Consider the following 9,170-nt stretch of genomic DNA (forward strand, 5'->3'; position numbering starts at 1 on the left):
CAAATTACAAATGGTGTAATATGGCTTAAATCATAAACCTTCTGAGTAGCTAACAAAGTATAGCCTACATTTTTATAGCCTGCATTTCTTGTAAAATGTGTTTACTGAGATGTTTTATTTAGCCTACTTTTCACAAATACAAAACAAACCCAAAATAATGTATAATAGTTGTTCACAACCAGCACTAGTCGGCTACATTGATTAAGTCGAAAATAATAGCTTGCAGTTCCGTAAATGAGTCGAATTATTTTAGTAACAGATTGATTCATAAGTGTTTTGATTCACTAAAGAGAGCCGACACTTAAGAGTCACTCCTTTGGGAGTCAGATTACACTGGACGCGCTCTGTGTTTTTGATTCACTAAAAAGATCCGACTCATAAGAATCATCCGATCAAGTTCCAAACCCTGGCAATAGTAAACATATTAGACAAGAGATACACTCACCTTCATCACTTGATAAATGTTTTCCAGCAGTTAGTGCATGTTAATGTTCGGGTACGCAATGAATCGATGTAATTCGTTACTCTGGAAGTTGAAAATCCTCACCTTAAGTTACGCTCTTGCGGTCTGGTTTGGGAGAATGAATGCATCAAGCGAAGAGAAATGCAGCTCCGTTGCGGTCACTGAACACCTGCTGCCCGGACCGAAGATAAAACTTGCACTAAGGATCCTATCAGGAAATGTAAAGTTTAGTCGGATGCTAGTAAAACTGCCACTTCTTTAAAAGGCTTTGAATGAGCCGTTCGATTTTCTCTTCTCAGGAATAGTAATTTGTACAGGGCTGAATTTGAAGTTGAATTGAGCATCCCACCCGCTCCGCCCTGCTCGGCGCTGATTGGTCCGCCCTCTGCACACTACAGCCTATATTATTTTTCATGGAGAGCACGTGGAAAAGGAAAAGCTTCTGAAACACGGTGCCATGCGCCCCCAATCAGATAGAAACATTTATGCTCGAAAGTCACACCGAAAATGTAAGGTTTTCAGATCTCTTTTTTAAAAAAAGTTCATGTTTCAGAAAGTGTTAGATGTTTGTCATTTCGTAATAAATCATGCTGTGGAGTTTTGCATTGTGTTGAATACAGTCATTAAAATCTTAATACAAACACACAAACAAAAATCCAATCCTGACTGATTTAGTTCATACAACTCACACTATATTCCAAGATTTCTGAATGATACACTTGTGCAAAGAACAGAATGAAATTTATGTGGTTATTTGTTGAAATTGGCAACTTATAGCCTATATTCATGGGAGACACATCAGGCCAGAGGGGCGGAATTAACTGCTTGGATTAGTCTTAAAAATTTGTCATCTATTTTTCAAGAGTATAGGCTACTAACCTTTTAAGTGAGTTACATAAATAAAAAGGTAGATCGTCCGAAAAGTAAGACTGATTACCTCTTGACTATTTTCTAGCTGGTCAAATTAGTTCTGAAGACAGAGTCTTAACATAGTGGCTAAGTTTATGCAACTGGCCCCAGGTAATATGAATGTCAAATCTGTCTTCTTGATAGGGAATACTTGTGCTGATTTGAGAGCTATGATTTAAATTTAGGCCTGGCCCTCATGCAGGGCAATCAAATTTAGAAGACTTAATACATAACAAACGCTCCATGGGCCAGTTTTGTGACAGCCTTCTGTAGGCTACTCCTTTTTTTCTTATTATTATTTTTTTTTAAATGAGCAACATTAGTTAGTAACATTAAGAGGAAAAGTGGACAGAATTATCTTTATACATTCTTTATACTATTCCTCTAATTTCTGCAGGGAAAAAAAACTGCTTGGTAACTAGTAAATTAAGAAGTGAATGAATGAATATCCATATGAATATTCAGAGCAGTTAGAGTGTCAAGGTCAATGTGCTAATATTAAGCCAGCATAATATTTTTTTCATTAAATGATAGATTGATCATTGAAACTAAAAATGAAAAGACACTGGGTTCCTAATGAACTCAACTTCATTAGGAATTCAAAAAAAGATAGCAAGATGTTTATTAGCTTCTAAAAACTGTCATTTCTGCTTCCATGAACAGTAACTCTCAAAAATCATTCTCTTCCAAACACAAGGCCTTAAACTCTACAGAAGTTGCTTTTGTTGAAAAGCTAATGAAAGCCAGGTGGTGGCCATAGCAATTGTCCAGTGGTGGCGGGTTGTGCTTGCTCCCGTCACTGAGAGCAGTTCCTTCATTTCTCAGTGGCAAAATGTGTTAATACTCTGGCCTCTGCCTGCTGGTCATTCCTTGGTTTCTATTTAGTATGTAATTGGAACAACTAATTCCAAAACCAATTTGATTTGCAATTATGTCCATCCCCATTCCAGGGCACTATTCATTTAAAGCCTGTCTTACTCAGACAGCGATAGTGGACTGACATGAGGACACAGGTGCACGCACACACACACACACACACACACACACACACACACACACACACAGACAGAGAGAGAGAGAGATACCAATCATCTGCTCTGCCTTGAATTAAATGTTTCTCAAGTCACATCTCTTAATGTGTTTTTTTCCAGTGTATAAATGGTTTCCACTCACTTCATGTCAGAGGTACTTGTTACATCCAGAAAAAAAAAAGAGTTTAACCAACCACAACCTGTTAAAGGAACGGTCGCCCAACATTAAAAATACTGCCATCATTGTATCACCATCATGTCAGTCAGAACTTGTATGAATATCTTGCTTCTGAGGAACACAAAAATTCAAAATGGATGCAATAGTACGCAATTCGCTATATTCCAAATCTTAAGATGAACAGACTGTACTCTGACACGAATAGTTGTTGTAGTAATGTGGATGACGAAGGAGATAAATAACCAAAACAGTCTTTATTAAATCCACAAGGAATACTCAGGAGATCGCAGGAGAAAACATAAACACAACCACGCAAAACTAAGACGGGAGGAAGGTCTACTAAAGTCGTTGTGCCTACGATAACAGACCGGTGTGCATCTAATAAATTATTCATTCAAGAAGGTTGTGCAAGTGTACTGCTGGTGCTGCATATTTTTGAAAATCCAGCATTTAGTTGATCCCGATAAGTGTTCGTTGTCACAGTTGTAAACATGACAGCTTTCTTTTTCCATGAGGGGGTTTGGCTTCACAACGGCTTTGTTTCCAGGTGGACTGTTAAGATGACAACTACGAAACTCATGAAGTGCCTTATGCATTCAGACGTTCAGCCAACGGTCCGTGGGTGTGACGTCTGAGACTCAGACTAGACAGCAGCTAAATCCATATCTGTATGGTCCGGTATTCTGCCAGTTGTAGTAACGAGCACGATGAAGGAGATAAGTAAAAAACACAGTCTTCATTAAAAACGCACTGAACAATCAGGAGATCGCAGGAGAAAAACATAAATACAACCACATAAAACTAAGACCATAACGGACAAATGAACTGAGGAAACTTAAGACATGATCAAACGGAACAGGTGTGGAAACTAATTATCAACTAGAAAAACAGAACACAGTGAAAATGAAACCCGATTAGACTACATGTGACACACAGTGAATTTAAATCATTATTTAGACTTGTTTTGTGAACCAGAACAACTGATTAACTCAAAAGAACAGTTAATCAGTCAGACTCAATTACTACTTCTCTCATAGAAAAAGAAATAGAAATAATAATAATAAAAATGTATCAATTAGCTATTTGTAAAATGTCATTAATAATAATTTTAAAATATAACAAAGAATTAATCATTAATAACTGAAAACTTTAATTTCGTTTGAGTTACCTTATGGCTTCAGAAGACGTGGAATATAATACACAAGTCATATATAGGCTACCATTTTATGACACTTATATGGGTTTTGTGTTAAAAATTTTGTTCAGCAGAAAAAAAAATGTCAGCTATATTCAGATTAAGAGAAAGTGGAGAGTGAAAACTGATTTCAAAGCAATCCAAATTCAATCAAAACACTTTTCTCAGTTTCAGTGTTGGCATAGTTACTCTGTTTTGCATTTGTAAGGCAATATTGCTTATTTTAGCTCTCATGATAAAAGTTTTCATAGATTATTACATTTGATATGAATGTTGTTCCAGGACAAAAAAAAAAAAAAAAGGCTTTTGTTCCACATATTGGACAAAATCATGGCCACCGACAAATACTTTAGTCTACAAATAGTGCTACCTAAAATAACATCTAATGAAACTCAACCTGGAATGTATTCAGTTGCTAGTCTTTGAACTCTCATACTTCTGTCAATCATATTTACGAGCATGGAAGAAGATGCCCTATTCAAGACATTCTTAAGTCAATATGCTTTCTGAGACGCCGATCAGTTTTGTGTTTCAAGGGATCAGATCACTTTGTGAAGAGTAAGAGTTTACCAGATGGTGTAAGCACATGTTTGTGTGTATAAGATGCGCCTGCATATCTTTAAAGGGTTAGTTCACCCAAAAATGAAAATTCTGTCAGTAATTACTCACCCTCATGTTGTTCCAACCCCGTAAGACTTTCGTTCATCTTCGGAACACAAATTAAGATATTTTTGATGAAATCTGAGAGCTGGCTCACTCCTTTAGGCTGATAGGTAATTGATATCTGCCAGCCCAGAAAAGTTAGTAAAGACATCAGTAAAATAGTCCAAGTGACTACAGTGGCTCAACCTTAAGTTTATCAAGCAACGAGAATACTTTTTGTGTGCAAAAAACAAACAAAAATAAGGGCTTTATTCAACTATTAATTTTCTTCTGTGTGGGCCTCTGAGTAAGTTCACGTAGTGTAACAGTGCAGCGCTTCTGGGTTGTACGTCAGCACGTAGACTCACTATTGGCCAGCATGACCAGCGTCGGCCAATAGTGAGCCTACGTTCTGACATACAACCCAGTGCAGCGCTTCTGGGTTGTACGTCAGAACACTATGTCAACAGCTTAGGAGAATGACATGGAAGAGAAGAGATGGTTGAATAAAGTCGTTATTTTGGGGGGGTTTGCGCACAAAAAGTATTCTTGTCGCTTGATAAACTTAAAGTTGAGTCACCGTAGTCACTTGGACTATTTTTTTACAATGTCTTTTCTAACTTTTCTGGCCTGGCAGATATCAATTACCTTGCAGCCTATTGTAACGGAGGCCAGCTAGTAGTTGCTGTGCAAGTAAAGTCTTTAACCTCCTTGTTAGAGCGCCTGACTCTCACGTCAGAGACCCGGGTTCGAGGCCCGCACAGAGCTGGGCGAGTAGGACCCGGGTGGAGGGGTTACACTATGACGTAGTTAGCCCAGAGCCGATCCTGACCTCCCTGGGGCCCTCCTACCTGACCCATGAGCCATGTAAACTAGAGATGCGCGGTTGGCGGATAAACCGCGGATCGGGCGGATGACGTGACGAAAAATTATATTTTAATTAAATTCAGGCGGGGGGCGGGCGGTTGAACCAATCAAATGATAAATATATGCATAGGCGTAATTTGCGGGTGGGACGGGTGGGACATGTCCCCACCACTTTTTGCCAGGGTCGATATTGTCCTCACGACTTTTTAAAACATCTCGCGGCACGAATGTACCAATTCTACAAATAAATAAAACATCTCAAGTTAACTGGTAGAGCATTCATTTCGTTCGTTTTTTTAAATAAGACACGATCTAGCAGTAGCACTGAAATATGTTTTTTAAATCAAGTGATCAAAGTGCTCGTTGCCGCTGCGATCAGTGGCGCGGATACAGTGTTCTCTTGTGGCTCGTGCACACGCCGCACTGTCTTCACTCAGACGCGCGCTTCAATCCGTTGCAGATATTCTCTATTCGTTCTGGTGAAATCACAAAACAATGCACACAAACGTGTCTCTGATTGATATACAACCACTGATGAGCATAATCGGTTTTGATAAGAGAAAAAAAAAACTATACGAGAAAAAAAAAACTACACGAGAGCGGATTAAACCCAGAACCTCTGACACGGTTGGCGAAAGTTCTACTACTGGACCATAAAGGAATACATTGATCTAATATGCAGATCTATGTATTTATTCACACGAAAATTCTCAGCACTGACAACATAAATTACATCTCATTAAACGACAAATGAAACCCCATGTAGCCTACTATTTAAATCGATTGCTGGACATCGTAATGTTATTGTACATATATCTTACAGTATTTAGCATTTTATTAGCAACCCCCACCCCACCTGTCCCACCCACTTTTTAAAACAAAGTTACGCCACTGAATATATGTAGCTATACACCAATCAGCGGATGGCGGGCAGGTCCGGTTTTGAAAATTGGTCAAAAACGTTGGTGTGGATGGATGGCGGACGGATGATGAGTTTTGTGATGCGGTTGCGGATGAAATAATAGCCCATCCGCGCATCTCTAATGTAAACCATTTGCCATTGCCACACAGTCACACCTGACACTCCAGTGCTCCCACTACAATCCTCCCTCCTTTAACTAGTCCTAATGAAAATAATTCCTGATATCAGAAAGACATTGTTACTAGAAAAAGTACATTCTTAATATCAAGAATTCACATTTTAAATAGTACAAATTGAATTATTGATATCAAAAATGCATCCTGTGAATGAATAAAAGCTAAAATGGCTTGCCATAGCATGTCACTGTGTTTTAAATGATAAAAGCAATACTTGATACTTGATGGTTATTATTTACTGAGGGATGTGCATCCATATTGACCAGTATGTCCAGCCAATCAGCATTTTAAATGCAATATAGCCTATAAATCAATAGTCAGTGTCATTGCTTTCCATCTTGCTTTATTGCAGAGTTGTAACTAAACTGACTTGGAGACTAGATAATCATTGTCTTGTTTTAAAAGTATGTGCGCCTATAATGAGGAGTGCCATCACGCCCATTGTACTGGTCCCCACAGATGTTTTGCTGGAAAGTGCGTTTCATTTCGTGCACGATATGAACGCATGTTAACGCGCGACACGGATATCTTTTCCGAGCTGCAGTTTAAACAAACACCGTTTCCATTTGTCGTTTATCAAACGTAATAAATAGTTGTATTTCACTCGGACTTTTTTTTTGTCAGGCACAAAGTCACAGAACACAGCCCTGGAAGTGTCTGGCATTAGCAAGCAAGACACAGAAAGACCAAACGATGCACTGCCCAGCTGGGTTAGCAAGGCAGACAGACTAGTGAGAGATGCACATCAACGTAACTTTACTGTTCTCTGCTGACATCAAGCTTGGAGAGGAGAGAACACAAGTCGACCTGATTGCTGTTCCCTCAATTCACTCTCATGGTGTTTTTTTTTTTTTTTTTTTTTTATCTATTTTCTCATCAATGTTGTAAACTTTGATTGACGCGCTTTGACACAGGGGGAGGCGGGGCCTTGAGTAATTTGCGGGGCCCTATGCAACTCTCATAGTGTGCATATAGGGCTGATCGGCTCTGAGTGAGCCAGCTCTGAGATTTCATCAAAAATATCTTAATTTGTGTTCCGAAGATGAACGAAAGTCTTACGGGGTTGGAACAACATGAGGGTGAGTAATTACTGACAAAATATACATTTTTGGGTGAACTAACCCTTTAAGCAATTAATTCTATGTTCCCACTGAAGGATTGTCAATCAAACCAGAACACTCATGGGAAATGCTTTACCAAACAGGCTAAATCAATAGTTGGTTAGAATAAGGTCAAACACTTAGCGACGGAATCTGATAAGCTCTGGTTTAAGTAAAAGCCTATCCCAGCTGGATACATTTACAACCTGAAATGCATAGATGTTTTCCTGCAGGACACATTTTCCCAAAGGAAATATTATCTATGAAGCATACAAATTAATGCATAATACATAATGGTATTAGTATACCTATTTGTCCACAGTTAGCAACCAATGTCTGTGAATAATAGTCCAGGGGAGGGCACAAACTTTCAGGAAGTTGGATTCTCGGGCTTTGAGGGAGCCTGTGTTTCTCATGCCTTGAGGCGAAGACTCTATTGCATTACAAAAGAGAAATCTGATCCTTCACCACCACCCATTAGCGAAAGAAAGATGCTCTTACGCTTCTGTTACTATCACTGGAGTAAAGGAAAACGAAAAGGGGGAAATGCTGTGTGTGTGTGTGTGTGTGTGTGTGTGTGTGTGTGTGTGTGTGCTGCAAACCAATGCAGTGCATGGGCAACTCTTGAAAGAGAACAGGAGAATGAGAAATGACCATAGAGATACAGGCCACAGATGAACTGTCAATGACAAAACAGAGGAGAGAGAAAGTAGGTGGGTGAGAGAAAAGACACTTGCAAACGGAGAAAACACTGAAAGTAGAAAAGAGAGTACATGGCTGTGTCTAGGCATAGGTGAACTACACTCTAAACATTAAAAAAAAAAATGGAAAAAAAAAAATAAGGCACAATGTACTGTATTCATTTAACACATTTTTTTTTTTTTTTTTTTAACAGGTGTTTTACCTGTAGGCTTATTTTGAATTTTGAACCGTTGTGTTTTAGGTTTTATGGAAATGTCTGTAAAATGACTGGATAATGTCCAGGTAATGAGCTGCCAGTACTTTTTCAGTCATTTTATTTTTTACAGTGTAGGCAGTTGCCTATGAGCTCCTCAATGACACCATAACACGTTTAAGTCACCATAAAAATCAAAATATTTTTTTTGTTTTTATGAAATATTTATTATTATTATTTAGTATTTATTATAAATGATTTATCTGTGCAAATTTTTTTTAATTAATGTGCCTTCATATTCCTTAATCAAAATAACTTCCCCTACCTCTTGCAGCGACACCTCTTCTCTGATGACGTGTTTACTGGCGTGAGGGCGGGACAACCTGTTTCTCACTTGAGTATCTCACGATTCAACGATCCAATCAATTCCTGACGGACAAAATCAAGTCCCGTCCTACATTATTTTCCGCTTCAACTTCCGCTTCATGTCGGCTTTAAATACTACATAATGATGTGCACTGATAAATAATTTATAATAAATACTGCAATATTCATAAAAAAATAAGAATTGTCCATTTTGATTTCATGCTTTAAGCTGCAAAGGGAAAAAGGGATAGGAATCCCTAATAGAAATTTCGCCTAGGGCACCAATATGGACAGAAATGGCTCTGAGAAAGTGATGGATAAGCACAGGTGGGAAGATAAGAGAGGTCTGTAGGTGGTACAGGTATATAATACCCATGCATTACCTCCCGTGAGCTTTTTCAGAGGGGTGTCTGTAGCCTCAGGATA

At 38.5% G+C, this 9,170-nt stretch overlaps 1 protein-coding gene across 1 annotated transcript in view; it reads right to left on the reverse strand.

Moving 5' to 3' along the window:
* The window catches only part of LOC308688923 (protein sidekick-1-like), a gene marked incomplete at its 3' end in the record, with an annotated part of 148,797 nt that extends 148,031 nt beyond the window's left edge, over positions 1–766 (reverse strand). Inside the window, exon 1 of the mRNA XM_081362359.1 lies at positions 548–766. The remainder of the gene's footprint in view (positions 1–547) is intronic.
* Positions 767–9,170: the final 8,404 nt, after the last annotated feature.

Source organism: Scardinius erythrophthalmus (genome assembly GCF_964197995.2).
Source record: "Scardinius erythrophthalmus genome assembly, chromosome: 3".
Taxonomy (NCBI): Eukaryota; Metazoa; Chordata; class Actinopteri; order Cypriniformes; family Leuciscidae; genus Scardinius; species Scardinius erythrophthalmus.